General features: G+C 44.6%; 1 long non-coding RNA gene across 2 annotated transcripts; it reads right to left on the minus strand.

Moving 5' to 3' along the window:
• Nucleotides 1-3,560: 3,560 nt before the first annotated feature.
• LOC103094606 (uncharacterized) lies at nucleotides 3,561-12,359 on the minus strand. 2 transcript variants are annotated; one of them, XR_469916.2, is made up of 4 exons: nucleotides 12,045-12,359; nucleotides 5,719-5,798; nucleotides 4,609-4,714; nucleotides 3,561-3,771 (listed from the first exon to the last, which is right to left on the minus strand). It is a non-coding gene; the product is annotated as an uncharacterized LOC103094606 (long non-coding RNA). The 2 variants fall into 2 exon arrangements; XR_008913688.1 differs by having other exon boundaries at nucleotides 4,609-5,798; nucleotides 12,045-12,336.
• Between the last annotated feature and the right edge of the window lie 4,079 nt (nucleotides 12,360-16,438).

Consider the following 16,438-nt stretch of genomic DNA (forward strand, 5'->3'; position numbering starts at 1 on the left):
CAACATGCAGACAGAAAAAAATGGCCCGGATCCATCTGTCGTTTGGAGGGGGAGCCAGGAACGGCTGGGGGCGTTGGGAAAGGGCTCACCTAGGAAAGTAGCTCTCGAGGGGAGCTGGGAAGGAAGCTGGGCTGCTAAGAGGCAGAGGTGAGGAAGGAGACCGGCCAATACAAAGGCACAGACTCTGGAGATGGAGTACAGCATGTAAGGAGGAGCAAGAAGGCCAGAGTGACTGATTCAGAGTGGCTGAAGAAGATTCAAGTCAAAGACCAGAAAGGTAGAAAGGGGGCCAAGTGGTGAAGGATTTTAAATGCTTAACAGAAAGAGTTTGATCTTTGAAGTAATAGGGAGCCACTGGAGTTTATTGAAGGGGTGAGATGTGACATGATCAGACTTCCCTTAGGGATAATCAGGCCTGGAGTCAGAAGAACCTGGGTTCAAATTTGACCTCAGACACTTCCTAACTATGGTCTTGGGTAAATGATTTCATCTCAGTTGCCTCACCCTTGCCCTTCCTTTTAATTTAATTTTATTAAAAAAAAAAAAAACTGCTCATCCTCCATCTTAAAATCAATACTGTATATTAGTTCCAAGGCAGAAGAGAAGTAAGGGCTAGGCCATGGGGGTGAAGTGACTTATTCAGGATCACTCAGCTAGGATTTTGCTGAAGCCAAATTTGAACCCAGGACCTCTTGTCCTTAGGCCTGCCCCTTAATCTCTGGAGTCTCCTAGCTGCCCCCAGGTACTTGTTCCTCTGTCTTAGAGCCAGGAGAGGGTTTTTTTTTTTTAAATCACTTTGGCCACTGAGTGGAAGATGGATTTGAAGATAACCCTGGGAGGTTTCTCTAGGCCAGACCAGATATGGGTCAGGACGGTATAGGATGTTCGGAAGATAACACTAGGATGTTTCACTAAGCCGGGACTGTCTAAAGCATAACAGGAAGGAGGTAAATAACCCTTCGTCCTTGCTTTAAAGAAATCTAATAGCCTTCATTCATTCCTATGAAAGATGCCTAAAAGAAGCACAAAGCACTATGAAATCTGATGAAGACGTCGCCCTCCAGCTGGGAAAAGCTGAGCCAGTAGGAACAATTCTGTGTCTACTGACTTACTTCCTAGGAATTCTGATGGTGAAATCTAAAATGCAACATTCCCTTTGATTGAGTGTGCTCTTCCCAAAGACAGGGGATCCATTATTCCAGAAAAGCCTCCGAGTCGGCCCTCTCACTTCCTCCAGAGGAGCACGTGCCTCGGCCCCCCACAAGTCAGTGTGTCTTTTCTCGTCCTTGGATTCTCTGAGGGAGATCAAATCTCCTGTTGGCTTTCTTTCCTGCAAGGTCAGGCAGGTCCAGAAAGATCTGAGAGCTGGTCTATGGGAAAGGGGGCTTCTCACACCTTTCCTGTTTTGAGAAGCCAGTGCATGTTTCTCCAGCTTTGCATAAGTCACACTCAAGGCTAACTGAGGTGTGTGTTTGTGTGGTTCTGTGCTTAAGAGTACTGGGGTTGGAGTCAGGAAGACCAGAGTTCAAATCTGGCCTCAGATACTTCCTAGGTGTGTGTCCTACGACAAGTCACAACTTCTGTATGTCTGCAAAGCAGCTAAGTGGCTCAGTGGATAGAGTGCCGGACCTGGAATCAGGAGGACCTGGATCCGAATCTGGCCTCAGACACTTCCTAGCTGTGTGACCCTGGGAAAGCTATTTAACTTCCAATTGCCTGACAAAAGGATCCATTGGAGAAGGAAATGGCAAACAACTTTAGTATCCTTGCCAAGAAAGCCCCATGAATATCTATCTATGCATGGAGAATTATGGTCAGATACACCTGGACAACGTGTGTGTGTGTGTGTGTGTGTGTGTGTGTGTGTGTGTGTGTGTGATGAGGAAGAGACAGAAACCACAGGATCAAGAACTTGTAGAGACCACAGAGCTCATCTCATCCAACCCACCTCATTTTACAGATGAGCCCCAAGGAGGACAATTAATTTGCCCAGGGTTGCAGAGCTAGGACGGCAGTCCGGATCCTCCGAGTTCCAGCTGAGGGCACATTCTACTTCACTCACGGAGCCACCTTTTGTGATTTCGAGAAAAGCCAAAGTTCTGTTTTTCAGGGCAGATGGCATCACGATAACCTTCCGAGGAGGAAACGATGATGAGAAAACCCGAGCAGCATTTGAATCTTTGCGGAGACATGATAACAACTACTCCCGTTTAGGAGATGCTTCAAGTTTTACAATGTTTTCAGCAGGGCTCATCTTCCTCAGTGGAGGATATTCTTCTGGTAACTAAAAGTTCTATTACCTGGATTCCCAGCATCTTAATTCTCCCTCCATGTTTATTGCTTCCCGGGCTGGTAAAGCCATCCTGTTGTTTGGGAATCCACCTCCACAAGGAAAAAAGATCAGAAAGGATTTTCTTCTTTCTTTTTTTAATTTAATTTTTACCAACGTCTCCAGTTGGTACTTCAAAGGGCCATACTGTAGGAATGAAATTGTTAGGAGGACCGCAGATGTATGTGGATGTAATTGTGTACAATGTAGTGGCAGCATATGTTGTAGAAATAGTACTAGGTTTGGAGGTAGGAGACCTGGATTTGAATCCTAAATGTGGCCAGTCCTAGCTGCATGATCATGAGTAATCATCCCCTACCCCCAGCCTCAGTTCCCTCATCAGTTTTTAAAAAAATATTTAAACTCTTACTTTCTGTCCGAGTAACAACTCAGAGACAGAAGGGCAAGGACTAGGCAAATGGGGTTAAGTGAGGTGCCCAGGGTCACGCAGCTAGCAAATGTCTCAGGTCAGATTTGAATGTAGGTTTTCCCAGCTCCACTGAACCACCTTCTTGCTCCCTGCCTATACCTTATTAACATTAGTTATTGTTCAGACTTTTTCAGTTATATGCAACTCTTCAAGGCCCCGTTTGGGTTTTCTTGGCAAAAATACTGGAGTGGTTTGCCATTTCTTTCTTTTTTTTTAAACCCTTACCTTCCATCTTGGAGTCAATACCATGTATTGGCTCCAAGGCAGAAGAGTGGTAAGGGCTAGGCAATGGGGGTCAAGTGACTTGCCCAGGGTCACACAGCTGGGAAGTGTCTGAGGCCAGGCTTGAACCTAGGACCTCCTGTCTCTAGGCCTGGCTATCAATCCACTGAGCTACCCAGCTGCCCCCACCATTTCTTTTTACAGACAAGGAAATGGCTACAAACAAGGTTAAGTGACTTGCCCAGGGTCACATGGCTAGGAAATGTCTGAGGTCAAATTTGACCAACTCCCAGTTGGGTGCTTTATCCACTCTGCCCTGTCCCCCCTACTTCTGTTTAAAGAGGATACTGATAGTTGCACTTTATAGCTCACTGTGTTGTCAGGAAGAAATCCCATTGTAAAAGTTGAAGCACTACATAAATGTGAGTTATTAAGAACCCAGATATTGCTCAGGTAACCTCAGACTTGCCCTATCATTTTCTCCTTTGCTGAAGGCATCAGTTTTTGAGTTTTTTCCCCCTTCTCCATCCCTTCCTTGTCATTGGCTATCACTGACCCAGAGAGAGTAAGGAGACATGCTCAGTCAAAAGAATTACAGGTATATTTGCATGTGTGTGCACGTGTGCATGTGTGTGTGATCCATGGCCAAGCTAGATGGCATAACCAGGTTGCCAGCAGCTCTGGAACCTCAGTTTGAAGCAGCGCCGACCTGTTCTGCTTGAAGGTGCTTCTCTGTATTTCCATGGCTTCTACTGAACAAGAATCAAACTTGAACATCTTGGCTCAGCTCCTGGGCATGTTTCAAGGATAAAAATATCACACGCTTTAAGTCTTGCCAACAACTGATTTTTATAAAAACCAAACTCCCCAATCCCCATACACAGCAAGAAGAAACCAAAACAAACAGAGGAAGCTGGTGCTTCAGAGGAGCATCTCAGCTCCGTTTGGCTGCTGAGAATCCTTGGGGGGTCACTTTAGGAAAGGGGAAGATGGGAGATGCCCACTCCCTCAGGGACCCTCCTTTGAGGTCACAGTCATGGATGACACCTTTGCATGGATGGTAGACGTTAGGATTGTTGGCAGCCCCTTCATATTGATAATGCAAGTCAGGATTTATCAGTGGCCCCTTTTTAGTGACTCTGTAAGTTAGGATGGGTAGTAACCCTGGGACAGTGACAACATTGCAGTTAGAGGCAGCTAGGTGGTAAGGTAGATAGAACTCTGGGCTTGGAATCAGGTGTAACAGTTAAAAATTAGGGGAGACTGAGGCAGGTAGAAATTAGTTTCTCTCTGCAAGAAGTATTATTTTTTAGAGGTTTATTAAAGGTTGAGGATTAAAGAAATTACAGAATAAGAAAACACGTGTCTAGGCCCACAGAGAGGCCTAGACACAACCTCACTTATATTATCAAAAGAGCCACGTCTGCTTGCAAGCAGAAAACAGGGAAGAAAAGAGGCACAAAAGCCTTTGCAATCAGGTTAAATACCCCATCTCGCTCTCAGCCCAGGTGAGATTACAAAGCATTCTGGGGAAGTGGAGCAAGGGCTTCTGGGGATTGAAGTCCTGGATTCAAGTCTATTTTTTACACAGGAAAATAAAAGTTCAAATCCAGCTGAAAGTACTTACTAGGTGTGTGACCTTGGGCAAGTCATTTGGCCTCTATTTTCCTCAGTGTCTTCCATAGTAGGTACAGGGGGTGCAGTTAGGTGGGTCAGTGGAGAGAGAGTCTGGCCTAGAGATCGGAAGTCCAGGATTCAAATGTGGTCTCAGATACTTTCTAGTTGTGTGACCCTGGGCGAGTCACTTAACCCTCATTGCCCAGCTCTTATTGCTCTTTAACTGTGGAACCAAAACAGTATCGATTCTAAGAGGGAAAGTCAGAATTTTAAAAATAGATACTACCTCCTGGGATTGTTGTGAGGATCAAGTGAGAAAATAAAAGTGCTAACAGTAAGCCTGGCACATAGGAGGTGATATATAAATGCTATTATTTTTGTTGTTGTTGTTGTCTTGACATTATAGGTTAGGGTCCATGGTGTTACCTTTGCATTGGCATTGTAGGTTAGGGTTCGTAGTAATCCTCTGGGTGGTGACTGTGTACATTGGCTGTAGTGGTGGCTTCTTTGTGGTGACATTGTAGATCAGAGGCAGTGGGAATATCGTAACTCAGGGTGGTGAAGCCACCTTTGTATTATACCTTAGATTTACTGTAGGTTAATCTGGGGGTTACCCTTTTGTGATTACCTTGTAGATTAGGGTTGGTAGGGACCTCTTGGCAATGATATTGTAGGGTAGGGTTATTGGGCTTATCTTTGTATTAGCATTTGTAAGGAATTAAATTTTGTGGTTGGACTAAATATATGAGGATTTTAAGAGAATACTGTGGCTGCTGACTTAAAAATATTATAGCTCAAGTCAAATTGACTTTCAATAATTTTATTTACAAAGAGGTGGAAAAAGTGAAAGTAGAGGAATGTAAAAGAGGGTAGAGAAAATGTCTAACCTATCACCCTAATGTTGCTCCAGTCCCTGACTCAACCCAAGCAGGGCTTGTTAACCCCTCAGCCAGAGGACTCAGTGGTGAATTAAACAAGGTGGTGAATTAAACAATAAACCCACATGGCCTCCTCCAAGAAGGGGAGACCTTTTGGGAACTAATCTCTCCAGAAGCCAGGAAAGGAGGGTCAACTTTTCACTCACCCAAGCTGAAGGGAGAAAATCCAGGAGCAGTCTTACCAGAAGCAGTCCAAGATCCAGAGTCCCACGTCCAAGTCATAGCTCCAGATCACAGTCCCAGTCCAAGAAAAGTCCCAGTCCTAAAAATTCAGGAAGAAGAGTCCTTGCACAGGAAGTTCATCACCTTTTATAGTCCCTTTTTACATCACTTTCTGTCCCTTCCCCCACTTTACAGGGACCAGTTACAGTCTTTAAATTTGCTTAGCACTGCCCAGGGGGTAGTCCAGTAGTTTCCAAGTTGTCACTCACTTCAGCAAATGGCTTGTGAACCTCCCCTACTTAGTGTTAAGTAGGGGTGTTTATGCTTTTGGTTGATTAAATTTAAAAGTAGACAAGGGGAGAGTCAATCCCATCTTCACACATTATAGGTCAGATAATTAATAAATATATTCAAGATAAATATTAATAAATATATTCAATAGCCATTCCTCAATAGATAAATGGTAAAAGATGAATAAACAGGACTCAGAGAAAAACTTGTATTCACAACCATATGAAAGTTTTCCAAATCATAAATAATAAGAGGAATGCAAATAAACAACAATCCTGAGGTTTTATGTCACATCCTGCATATTGGCAAAAGAGTGACCCAAAATGGCAATAGTTGTTATTATGGAGGTTGTGGGAGGGTAGATATACTAATACATTTTTGGTGGAACTGTAAAATGGTACAACCATTTTGGAAAGTAATTGGGAATTATATAAATAAAGAGACCACAATGTTCATACCCTTTGAACCAAAGACTCCATTACTTGGCTTATATCCCAAAGAAACCATCAAAAGAAGAAAGTCCTCATCTACTCCAAGATATTTTTAGAAGAATTTTTTATAATAGCTAATAACTTGGAAACAAAGTAGGTATCCATCAACTGGGGCATGGCTAAACAAATTGTATGATTCTGGGCAAGTCATTTTACCCTTTTTGGCTAGTCCTTGCCTTTCTATCCTAGAGTTGTCTAACTAAGACAAAAAGTCTTAAGGTAAGTAAGAGTTTCCCAAAAAATGGAATTCATTTGTAATGATCTGGGTACTACTGGAATTGTTAGTTCCCCTCTTTAGGCATCCCCTTCCTCTCTTATGAGGGTTCTAGAAGGTCCTTCCTAGCACAAACATTCTTCTCCAACCCAGCATGCATTTCAAAAGCACCCAATTTAAGAGGACTTTGAGTATACAACAATTACGGTGAAAGATGAGTAACAACATGTCCTTATGGGAAGGACTAAAGAACTAAGGCAATTGAGACTACAAGGTCTGAAGGCAACATAATAACAGTCTTTCCAATTATGAAGGGTTAATAATATATAGTAGTGTAAACAGCTGCAGAAAGCTCCAGATAAAAGGAAGTGGGTTGAAGTACTAACAAAAGGGAACTACAGAGTCAGAGAGCCTTAGAGTGGGAGGTGCTCTTGTAAGTCATCTGGTCTGACTTAATGAAGATACCCCTTTGAACACCTGATCAACCAGTTTGTTTGAACACTTCCAGTGCTGAGCTGAAGAGGTAGCCCATTCAATTTTTAATTTTTTTTGCATTAAAAACTTAATCATTAATAAACACAACCATCCCAATACGCAGATAACAAAAAAGGAGGACTACAGAGGAAATATTTAACTTGTTACAAAGTGTTTTTTAAAATATCTATTGTTTGATAAGTTAGTAACAAAATTGTTGTTTGCCACTGATATCTGAGCATTTTTGTTTTCTTCTGTATATTTGATTAGTGTTTTATCAATACTCTTTTATTTCCTTTTTTGCATTTCTGTCAATTTCTATTAACTCTTCCCCTGTCCCATAGTAGCAATCCTTTGAAATCAAACAAAGCAAATCCACACACGGGCCACGTCTGAAGATATGTCTCATTTTGTGTCTCTAGTCTATCCCTCTGTCTTCCCTGGCTGAGGCATGCTTTATCATTACTTTAAGTTACTGGGGTGATCAGAGCCCTTAAATCTTCCAAAGTTCTTTTCTTTTACATTATTGTGGTCACGGTCTATATTGCTCTCCTGGTTCTAAATCCACTTCACTCTGCATCAGTTCACACAAGTTTTCCCAAATTTCTCCAAAGTTTTCATATTTGTCATTTCTTAGGATACTATAATATTTCAACATATTAGTATATCACAGTTTGTTCAGCCATTCCTCAAATAACAGGCATATATTTGTTTCCAGTTCTTTGCCACCACAAAAAGTGCTTCCAGAAATATTTTTGTTCACATGCAGTCCATTCAGTTTTCACATAGCTCTCTCTATCCATTAGAAAGTTCTTCCTTGGGAGTAGCTAGGTGGCTCAGTTTATAGAGTCAGACCTAGAGATGGGAGGTCCTAGGTTCAAATTTGGCCTCTGACACTAGCTGTGTGACCCTGAGCAAGTCACTTAACCTCCATTGCCTAGCCCTTACTACTCTTCTGCCTTTGATTCTAAGCCAGAAGGTAAGGATTTGAAAAAAGAAAGTTCTCCCTTGTGCTTCAATGTAACTCGCCTTCCTGTAACTTCCATTTGTTTCATCCTTGCTCTCCCTCTAACACTCCATCAGCTCCAGAGCCCAAGACATCCTTTTTCCACTTTGACATCCTTTAAGGTATTTCATGGACTCAACAAAAACTGAATTCATTCATCTTTCCCTCTTCTCTTTTCCAATTGGGGGCACCACCACTCTCCTGGTCACCTGGGTTCCAAACCTTCATATCATCCTTTACTCCTCACTTACACCGACCTCACAAGTCTCATTTCTACAAGAGTCCTTGACTAATTCTCTCAATGCTTGTGTCTTCTTCACTCGAAGATTATTTCCAATTCGCCCTGCAAATATCTTAAAAAACACAGAAACAAAAACAAACAGCCCTTACCTTCTGACTTAGAATCAATACTGTGTAGTGGTTCCAAGGCAGAAGAGTGGGCAGGGCTAGATAATGGGAGTTAAGTGACTTGCCCAGGGTCACACAGGTAAGACGCGTCTAATGACAGATTTGACACCGGGTGTTCTATGCAATGAGCCATCTAGATGCCCTCATCCTAAATGTATCTAATAGGTACAAAGTTACTTACATGTTAACACCTCCATTAAAAGGTGAACTCCTTGAGGGCAGGGACTTTTTTCACTTTTTTTTTATCCCTACTGCTTAACCCAGAGTCTGATACAAAGTAGTACTTAAGAGATGCTTGTTGACTGACTGGAAGAAATTATCTGATCCAAACCCTTCAATTTACACATGAGGAAACTGAGGCACAGAGAGTTTAAGTAAATTGAAGCCAGCTCTCACAAACCTATTCAACAGGGGTGTCCCAGAACTAGCATGACTTAAATTTCCAGTGTGAGCATTCATACCTTGTGCCTCAGATATCAACAGAAAAAGGACAAATCAAGATTTGGTTTATTCTTTTTTGTGATTGTCTAGACTTAAGGAAATAAAAGAGAAAATATTAATAATGGAGATTAAACTTTTAAAAATGTGTTCATGGCCAGCTAGGTGGTTTAGTGGCTAGAAATAGAGTGGTCATAGATACTTCTCAGCTGAGTGACCTTGGGTAAGCCCCTTAACCCAACTGCCTAGCCCTTACTACTCTTCTGCCTTGGAACTCATACTCAGTATCAAGGCTTGAAAAAAACATTTCAACATATCAGTGTGTATGTGAGTTTTCCCAGAGAATTCCTAGGTCTTATTTTTCCCCCTTCAGGATAAATGATCCTAGTTCCTTCAACCACTGATCTCTCACTATTCTGGTCTCTTAAGTGAGAACTTCTGACTACTATAGTAGCAGGCTGTCACATGCTTCAGTTTTCAGGCTCGAGTCAATAAGTCTTTATTGAACATCTGCTCTGTGCTAGACTTATGCCGAAGTGAAGCAGGCCTTTGTGTTAGCTCCCATTTCTGGTCCCTAAGCATTTACTGGGGCAGCTAGGTAGCACAGTGGTTAAATCACCACATCTGGAACTGGGAGGACCAGGGTTCAAATCTGGCCTTAGACACTTCCTAACTATGAGATGCTGGGCAAATCACTTCTCTCTGGTTGCCTAGCCCTTGCTGATCTGTCTCAGAATTGGTACTAAGAGAGTAAGGGATTAAAAAACAAAAAAACATGCATTAGTTAAAATGTCTTCTCTACATAGGGGCAACTGGGTGGCTCAGTGGATTGAGAGCCAGGCATGGAGACTGGAAAGGATTTAGGTTCAAATCTTGCCTCTGACACTTCTTAGCTGTGTGACCCTGGGCAAGTTATTTAACCCCCATTGCCTAGCCCTTACTGCTCTTCTGCTTTGTAACCAATATACAGTATAGATTCTAAGACAGAAGGTAAGGGTTTTTAAAAAAAGGTCTACTCTGTGCCAGGTATTGTCTGGCTGCTGGCATGGAAAGACACACACACAAAAAATTGTAACTGCCCTCAAGGATGTTGCATTCTATTCTTCTACATTACTTCTGAGTCTATATTGAAACCTTTTGGTTATGTTTCTTTCAACTTTTTAAACAACTCAAGCCTTATCTCTAGAAAGCTTTCCTTGATTAAGGCAAACCAATCACCAACCCTCAAAGTAAATTTCCACTTCACCTTCCCCAGCAGGCTACTCCTGGAAAGATCACCAGATCAGTGATGGTGAACCTTTTAGAAATGGAGTGCCAGCCCCATCCCAGACCGAGTGCTGTGCATCCCCCTTACCCCACACAGGGGAGGGGGAAAGTGCTCCCATTGGGGTGGGGGATTTGAAATAATATTGTCAGGCATGGTAGAGAGGGTGAGGGGAGCAGCTCCACCTGAGTCCCTCTGCCTTTCTAGTAATGGACTGGGGCAGGAAGGGTGGCCTCATGCCCACAGAGAGCTCTATTCATGGAATCTTTGGCACCTGTGCCAGATGTTTGCCATCACATAGTGTTGGACCTATGACATGTGTGCCAGAGAGGGCAAGTAGAGTTCCCATCAGAGTTTATTACTAGAAAGGCAAAGGGACTCTGGTGAGCTACTCTGTTCCCCCTCTCCCCTGCACCTGAGGTCATTTTTTCACTTCACCTGTCCTGCTTAGCAGCCCAATGGGAGAGCTTCCTCCCTCCCCTATCTGGGGTAAGGTGTGTGTGTGTGGGGCAGAGCACAGCACATGGTCTCTAAAAGGTTCAACATCACTGACCTAGGTCTTCTTGCATTATTGATTCACAGTCACTCTGGAATGCCTAGTATGAAGGCCTTTGCAGTTAATAAAAACACCTCTCTTTAGCACTAATAATATAGCATTTTAAGATTTGAAAGGTTGGTTGGTGACAGTACTATTACTCCCCACTTTTTTCACTTTCATATTGGTCTGCAGTGTAAGAGCACACTCAATCGAAATCAAAACCCCCAAATAAAACTGTAAATATGATGAAGATGATGTGGAAGATAGTCTGCTTTGATCCTCAGCCATGGGACTCAACAGTTCCTTCTTGGAGATGGATAACATAAATCCCAGATCATTGCATTGATGAGAGTATCTGAGTTTTCAGAGTTGATCATTCCACAATATTGCTGTTATGGTGTACAATGTTCTTCTGGTTCTGCTTATTTCTTTCTGCATCACTTCATATAGATCTTTCCAGCTTTTTCTGAAATCATCTTGCTTACCATCAGCATCATATACCACAATTTGCTCAGCCATTCAGGACATTCCCTCCATTTCCAATTCCAAAAAGAGCTGGTATAAATGTTTTTGTAAACGTTGTTACTCCTCATTTTACAGATGAGGAAACTGAGGCTCAGAGAGGTGAGTGACATGCTCATCTCGAGACCACCACTAAATGTTGGTCGTCTCTCCTAGACCAGGGATATTTCCAAGGCCTTGGTGATCTGTCTTACTAGTGGCTTAGGTACATTCCACCGTGAATGGGTCAGTATGAGGAGAGATTGAATGACCTAGGAAAGCAGCAGAGGGGGTGGAGAAGAGGAATCAGCCAGTGATGCTCCCTCCCTGCCCCCCATCACACTTTTCATCAAGACCCCAGAGCCCTTCTTGGTCCTCAGTTCGTAGCTCCAGCAGTAGCCCGTCAGGGTGGAGCTCCCTCTCAGCTGGAGGTGCCACTCTCTGGGGGGCTGGGGATCTGGTTGTATGTTCAGAAGCAAGAAAGAAAGCCCCAGGCTTTTCCTGAGCCCCCGCAAAGGGGAATGGAGAACTTGTTTGGACTGGTAAACTTATCCTGGGGACAGGCAGAGGAGAAGGGAGGTCGGAGGAGTAGGAGGAGGAGGAGGAGGAGGAGGAGGAGCAGCAGCAGCAGCAGCAGCAGCAGCAGCAGCATCAACAACAAGAAACAATTCCCAAACCCCAAACTCAACCAAACAGCCCCAATCACGTTTCACTCACTCACCTCCCAAGGTAGAAAAGACTTCTGGAGTCTTGCAAGCGAGGGAGAGAGCTAGGGGGGAAAATCCCCCTCTGTAGAGGAGGAGTGGAGGGGGGAGTCGAGAAACCAGGGGAGAGAGAGTTCAAAAGCACATCTGCCAACAGCTGGGAGGCGGGGGAGGGGGGAACCAGCTCGCAAATCCCCTCCCAGTTAGCAGCGGGTTGGAAGCATCGTCCGCCTTTGCCGGTGGGTGATTCAAGGGCTCAGGTCTCTTTAAGATCAGGACTAAGCCAAGTAACCTGTAGCTAGGGCTGGAGTTTCCAGAGGGAGGAGGACTCTGTTTACACAAAAGCCTCGGAAGGCCGGGCCAGGAGGGAGGGAGAGTGAGGGGGATGGGGGAGGGGAGATGGGGGAGGGGAGGTCGGCTGGGTCCTCCTGAACAGCCTCCAGGCACCCGAGGCGTTGGGTTTCCAGGCACAGCCCTGAAGTCCGAGAGCTCAGAGCTCGGCGGAGGGTGGGCCGCGGAGCCTGGGCTGCGGTCGGGCGCCTGCTGTTTGTTTGCTCGCCTCTTAAAGAGCGAAACCCTAGTGGGAGCCTCGCCGCGGAGCTCCGAGCTGGCTTTTTTTGGAACTCCCAATCTAGCGCTTTTTACCCTAGACCCCGAGAATAGATGTGCTCATTAGCCATGCCCAGCCACGAGAGGGATTTTTTGCCAGTCGGGGGGCGGGGGACAGTGGGGGATGGCCAAGAAAAAGAGAGCTCCAGATTTTTATTTTTTAAAGAAATGTTAGTGTTAGACTCCGCAGGAGGCGACCGAGGCGGAGCGGCCTCTCGCTGTAGCTAGTCTACGGGCTGCAGGGCTGAGGGGCGGGAGAGCCTAGGCTGAGAGCCGGGGCTGGGCTGGGCTGCCAGTGTGGTGGTACCGGATTCTCCGGGCTCTCAAGGTCACTGGGGAAACCCGGCCCGGCTGCCCAGCCTCACGCGTTGGCCTGCGCGCGGGAGACCGGGACTTCCCGGACTCTGGCTCTTGACTGCGCTCGTGCCTATTCCACTCTGGGCCAGTGGGGAGACAGTCTTGGGGCGCGTCAGGGGTGCCCGACGTGTGTGACTGTGGGTGCAGGGAGAGGGTCCACACCACTTTCTTCTTCCTCCCATAATTTTGAAAGGTAGCGCTACTCCAGGGATATAGCTGGTTTCCCTGCGTCCTTCCACGGCCAAGCCTGCGCGCCCCCTTCCCGCCTCGCCTAGGCTGCTGGTTTTTTCCCTTCTTCCTTCCCCTCCTCTCCCTCCCCTTTTTGCTGTTTTGAGAGAAACCCATTGTATTCTTTTCTGCAAGCTTGGGGCCCCTCAGTTTTTTTTTTAAGTGGGGGGTGGGGTGGGCATTTCTTCCCTTGGGGGCTGGGAGGGAGCCCCGTGGGCTAGTTCCTTATTAAGCTGGGGAGTTTTCCGCCGCCTTCCTCCATTTGCACTTTTCCCTCTAATGGTTTTTTACCCGGGAAGCCGCTGCTTCTGAGCTCCAGGTTAGCTATAAAATATTACAAAGTGTGCATTTAGATGCACAACATGCAGGCAGCTCTCCCATTAGTGGAATTAATTTGAATAGATGGCGTTATATTTAGTGGGGGGGGGGCGGAGAAAAACGCAACCTCCTCCCCCCAAAAAAGATCGCCCATGAAGAAATGTTCAAAGTGTTGGAGGCAGTGTCCCAGACCCCAAATAAAAATTTATAGGATGAGGAGAGATTTTTTTTTAATTAAGGGAGGCGGGGGTGGTGGAAGGAACCGAATTACATCATCCCTTAAAAGACTGCAGAGCAGTTTGTTCATCAGATTAAAAAATAATGCACGCGAGAGTGGGGGAGAGGGGGAGGGAAGGGGAAGGTGGAGCCCAGGGGGGAGGAGGAGGAGGAGGAGGGTGGGAGTGGGGGGAGCGTAAAAAGGGGGAAGCGTGTTCGGCTTTGCTGAAGTTTTGAAAAGGATTGAGTTGTAGCTCGAGAAATGAGAAGTGTCGGGGGTGGGATGGTTGAGGGTTGGGGTGGGGGTAAGGGATCGGGTGTTGGGCTGAGAAAAGGAGGCGCTAGCAGCACCATGTAGAGACTCCCAGCCAAGGATAGACTCCCGAGGGTTGGGGGGATGGGGCGGAATGGGAGGGGTGGCTTAAAAGAACATTTCTGCTCATATGGTGTGTATTAACCAGCGTCTTTCTAGTTGTAAAGAATAATTTAAAGCTTTTTGGGTTTTGTTTTGCATTGACAAACGAACATCTGGGCTGAATGCTGCCCTAGCTTTATCAGAGCACTTTCCTCCCAGAACAGTGATTGCCACTGTGGCACTAACGGCTTTAACGGCTTTTCCCCACCCACCCCTAACCATCCTCATTTGAATAGGTTTGCAGTTATATTAACCTTTCAACATAAATGCTCCTTTCTCCTATTTTTTTTAGCTGCAAATTATTTCAACTCCATTCCTCACACTTTCCTCAGGCTTTTGATAGTCTCTAAATCCCCCACTCCAAATGTTAATTGTGTGTGTGTGGGGAATGATAGTAGAATAACATCCCCTCAACCCTGCCCCCCAATAAGGCCCCCCCCTTTTACATTCCTTCATGTGCGGTTTGGAAAATGATGGCTTTTGAGAATCTTTGGGGCTGCTGTTTGGCTGGGAGGTGATGCGGGTTGGAGATGAATTTTATCTGGTTTGGGGTCCAGCCCAACTGTTCCCAAACATTTTTGTGAATTCTGAAGAGCATAAACACAGACTCTCAAAACAAACAGGCTGAAAAAATCCCCAGACCCCACCAAAGCCTCTCTCTGGCCAAATAAATAAAACCACAAGGGTTGGAACCCCTTGTCTGAGGGCTGGGGGAGGGACAGTTGTTTTTACACAAGTTTTCCCTCACATCTGGAGATTCCCCAAAGGCTGTAAACTCTGGAGGATTGAAGTGCCGAGTTCCTTTGGCATTCTTGGGAGTCCAAAATGCAGGCATCAGCAGTTTCTCTGCCTTGGCAGGAAGGTTGAAATCCAGCATAAATACTGCACTGTTGAGAGGTTTGCTGTTACCTTGCAATGCTTATCAGAGGACAACATCATTATATAAAGAACCATCACTTTTCCCCAAAGAATTGAACGGCTCTGTGCCACTCGGTCTAGGAGTGAACTTCCCTGTGGACAGAAGGGCGAAATTAACAAGGCCAGGAGCCTATTGAGTTAGGGGATTCATGTTTTCTAGGCTGATGGATGGCTAGTTTTCCATTTAACCCAGTCCCACGGTAAGATTCTGCCAAGCATGTCTACCAGGGCTGCCTGAATGTCTGCAGGAGAGACTAAATAGTGCTATTATTCAACCTGGATTGCAAGGAGAGTTGAGATTCTTTTATTAATAATGATGAAGTTATACTTTACATTTATATGGTGTTTGCATAATGTTTCAGACTTTTCAAAGAGCTTTCACATTTTTCATTTTATCCTTACATCTGCAAACCAAGTCTATAGTTTTAACCTCATTTTATTTTTTAATTAAATTTCTTTTTTGTATCTTCTCCCTTCCATCTCCCTATTGGTTCCCCTCCCTTGAGAAAGCAAGAAAAAGAAAAGAGGCTATATAAATGTAGTCAATTGGGATAAATTCCTACATTGACTATGTCCTTTATATGTCTGTCTGTCTGTCTGTCTGTCTATCTCTCTTTGTCTCTATCTCTATACACATATATGTATGCATACATATATATGCATATGTATGTATGTCTACTCCGTACATATTTGCATATATATGTCCATATCTCAGTCTGCACGGAGCCCATCAGTTCTGTATCTAGAGGTGGTCTGTATGTTTCATCAATGAGTCCTCTGGAGTTGTTGGTTGGTTGGTTATTGATCAAAGTTCCCAAGTCTTTCAAAGTAACTTATCTTTATAGTGTTGTTATTATTATAGAAATTGTTCTCCTGGTTCTGCTCATTTCACTAAGCTTCACTTCATTCAAATCTTTCCTGGGCTTCTCTGTAACCATTCTCTTTATCATTCCTTATAGCACAATAGTGTACACACACACACACACACACACACACACACACACACACACACACGTTCAGTCATTTCTAGTTGACGGACATCCCTTGGGTCTCCAATTCTTTGCCACCACATAAACTGCTAGAAATATTTTTGTATCTATGGGTAGCATGCTTTCTTTTTCCTTTGATCTCTTTGGGGTTTAGACCTTGTGTAATATTGTTGACTGAAAAGCTTTGCACCGTTTAATGGCTTTGGGGGCATATTTTGAAATTTTAGTCCCATTTTATTGCTGAGAAAAGGGAAGCCCAGAAGGATTCCATCCCCTAATGGGATTAGGACCCAGAGCTCTTGACTCCCCACCTTCATCTTCTCCATTTAGCTGGAGACATGAAAAACCCTAGCACTGAAGC

The sequence above is a fragment of the Monodelphis domestica genome, chromosome 7, assembly GCF_027887165.1.
Source record: "Monodelphis domestica isolate mMonDom1 chromosome 7, mMonDom1.pri, whole genome shotgun sequence".
Taxonomy (NCBI): Eukaryota; Metazoa; Chordata; class Mammalia; order Didelphimorphia; family Didelphidae; genus Monodelphis; species Monodelphis domestica.